The sequence below is a fragment of the Bubalus kerabau genome, chromosome 6 (genome assembly GCF_029407905.1).
Source record: "Bubalus kerabau isolate K-KA32 ecotype Philippines breed swamp buffalo chromosome 6, PCC_UOA_SB_1v2, whole genome shotgun sequence".
Taxonomy (NCBI): Eukaryota; Metazoa; Chordata; class Mammalia; order Artiodactyla; family Bovidae; genus Bubalus; species Bubalus kerabau.
This window is the reverse complement of record NC_073629.1, coordinates 46,133,630-46,137,024: the sequence shown is the minus strand read 5'-3', so window position 1 is coordinate 46,137,024 and position 3,395 is coordinate 46,133,630. Positions and strand designations below refer to the sequence as shown.

Here is a 3,395-nt window from a genome sequence, read left to right as displayed (position 1 = left end):
TGTTTGAAACAGTATTTTCACTTCAAATAAAGGCATAGAAATAGCTTATAAACTAAATAAGTTTCAGAAAAGTACTCAGTGATTGAGTAAAGAATGGAATAATTAGGATAAACTATGTGAGGAAGGAATTTTTTACAACAATAATAGAGATGATCATAGAAATATTGGCAGGTTTGACTGATTGGGTTTTGGTGTTTTGTGCAATGCTGCGAGGTGAAACTAGAGACTGACACTCAAACACTTCAATTAGCTTTAGCAGGGGAGAAATGGAGGAACCATAGAACATTAAGGATGAATTCAGGAAGACCCAAGACCGTGGAGAACTTGCCTGCTCTCCACACTGTTTTCCAAGGAGATGCTGCTATGGTCACAGACTATGGAGCCTTAATCAAAATCCCAGGCTGTCAGAAGCAATGTCTAGTCCATTGAACTAGACTTACCCTGTCACATGGATAAGCCCTCTGAGATAGTAGATGTTGGAGAAAAAGTGTGGGTGAAGCTTATTGGCCGAAAGATGGAAAATGATAGGATTAAAGTATCCCTCTCCCTGAAAGTTGTCAACCAAGGGAATGGGAAGGACCTTGATCCCAACAAGGTTATCACTGAGCAAGAAGAGAGGCGGAGGCTGTCCTTCCAGGATTACACTGGACAGATCACCCTCGAGTCTGTCCTGAACACTACCTGCAAGAAGTGTGGCTGTAAAGGCCACTTTGCAAATGATTGTTTCATGCAACCAGGTGGGACCAAGTACTCTCTGATACCCAATGAGGAAGAGGAGAAGGAAGAGGCAAAATCAGCAGAGTTTGAAAAGCCTGACCCGACAAGAAATTCTTCTAGAAAAAGAAAGAAGTAAAAGAAACATAGAGACAGGAAGTCATCTAACCTTGACAGCTCAGACTCTGAGAATGATACAGGCAAGAGGGCAAGGCACATGTCAAAGGACAGCAAGGCAGCAAAGAAACAGAAGAAGAAGAAGCACAAGAAGAAGCACAAGGAGTGACGGTAGAGAGTAGAAAGAGTGTTTGAGAGAAGGAACCAGGAGCCTGTGCTTTGAAGCCCTGGCTCCTAGAAAGACTCACTACTAAGAATAAGGCCTCCCACCCTCTTCTCTTCTGTGGGAGATGGCATCCCTCATGCCACAGGCAAGTTTTGGAGTCAGGTATTAAAAGCATTCCAGTTGAGCTATTCCAAATCCTGAAAGATGATGCTGTGAAAGTGCTGCACTCAATATGCCAGCAAATTTGGAAAACTCAGCAGTGGCCACAGGACTGGAAAAGGTCAGTTTTCATTCCAATCCCAAACAAAGGCAATGCCAAAGAATGCTCAAACTACTGCACAATTGCACTCATCTCACACGCTAGTAAAGTAATGCTCAAAATTCTCCAAGCCAGGCTTCAGCAATATGTGAACCGTGAACTTCCTGATGTTCAAGCTGGTTTTAGAAAAGGCAGAGGAACCAAAGATCAAATTGCCAACATCCGCAGGATCATCGAAAAAGCAAGAGAGTTCCAGAAAAACATCTATTTCTGCTTTATTGACTATGCCAAAGCCTTTGACTGTGTGGATCACAATAAACTGTGGAAAATTCTGAAAGACATGGGAATACCAGACCACCTGACCTGCCTCTTGAGAAATTTGTGTGCAGGTCAGGAAGCAACAGTTAGAACTGGACATGAAACAAGAGACTGGTTCCAAATAGGAAAAGGAGTTGGTCAAGGCTGTATATTGCCACCCTGTTTATTTAACTTCTATGCAGAGTACATCATGAGAAACGCTGGACTGGAAGAAACACAAACTGGAATCAAGATTTCAGGGAGAAATATCAATAACCTCAGATATGCAGATGACACCACCCTTATGGCAGAAAGTGAAGAGGAACTCAAAAGCCTCTTGATGAAAGTGAAAGTGGAGAGTGAAAAAGTTGGCTTAAAGCTCAACATTCAGAAAATGAAGATTATGGCATCCGGTCCCATCACTTAATGGGAAATAGATGGGGAAACAGTGGAACAGTGTCAGACTTTATTTTTCTGGGCTCCAAAATCACTACAGATGGTGACTGCAGCCATGAAATTAAAAGACGCTTACTCCTTGGAAGGAAAGTTATGACCAACCTAGATAGCATATTCAAAAGCAGAGACATTACTTTGCCAACAAAGGTTCGTCTAGTCAAGGCTATGGTTTTTCCAGTAATCATGTATGGATGTGAGAGTTGGACTCTGAAGAAGACTGAGCACGGAGGAATTGATGCTTTTGAAGTGTGGTGTTGGAGAAGACTCTTGAGAGTCCCTTGGACTGCAAGGAGATCCAACCAGTCCATTCTGAGTGAGATCAGCCCTGGGATTTCTTTGGAAGGAATGATGCTAAAGCTGAAACTCCAGTACTTTGGCCACCTCATGCGAAGAGTTGACGCATTGGAAAAGACTCTGATGCTGGGAGGGATTGGGGGCAGGAGGAGAAGGGGACGACAGAGGATGAGATGGCTGGATGGCATCACTGACTCGAGTTGGTGATAGACAGGGAAGCCTGGTGTGCTGCAATTCATGGGGTTGCAAAGAGTCGGACACGACTGAGCAACTGATCTGATCTGATCTGATCTGATTAAAAGCATAGGCCTCAATTGAGTTGTTTCCTTATCACTCTTGGTTCCTTTGCAAGTGACCCCTGCAGCTCACCCATTCATTCACCCAACTTCATTCAGCAGAAGGTCCTATTACCCTCTCCAGCTGCCACTGCCAGAATCCCATACAGGAGTCCAGGCTAGAGCCACAGGAACTGCTGTGGGGGGTGAGTCTGGCTGTAATTGAACATAGTGATTGGTCCCTCCCTGTTGGCCTATCCACCCTGGTCTGATTGGTGGATGGTCTCTGCTACATCCAGCACAGGGGCAGAGGGAGACTGGCAGTATGAGGGAGAACGTGGTAAGAAGTGGTGCTCACTTCTTCCATTCCCCCAAGACAATTCTGCTATGTTAGAAGTAACAGCCAGTGGTCACAGCCAGAAAACCACTGTTTGCAGTGTCTTAGCTTGTTTGTGACATTCTTTCAGACCACTGAACAAGACAGCTTAAGCCGAAATCATTGCTTTACTTTGTATTTATTTCACTGTGAGTCAATTGGTTCCATTTCAGGTTTCTGATTAAATTCCTGATACTATATATATATATATATATGCAGGTTTGACCCCAAAGACTGTAGCATGCCAGGCTTCCCTGTCCACCGAATTCTCCAGGCAAAAATACTGGAGTGGGTAGCCATTTCCCTTCTCCAGGGGATATTCCCAACCCAGAGATCAGACATAGGTCTCCAGCATTGCAGGCAGATTCTTTACCATCTGAGCCAGCAGGGATCAGAACCCAGGTTAAACCACATACGTTCTGATTAGACTTGATCTATGAC

General features: G+C 44.2%; 1 pseudogene; it reads left to right on the top strand.

Annotated features, from left to right (window-relative positions):
* Positions 1-291: 291 nt before the first annotated feature.
* Positions 292-1,054, top strand: LOC129656131 (zinc finger CCHC domain-containing protein 17-like; annotated as a pseudogene).
* Positions 1,055-3,395: the final 2,341 nt, after the last annotated feature.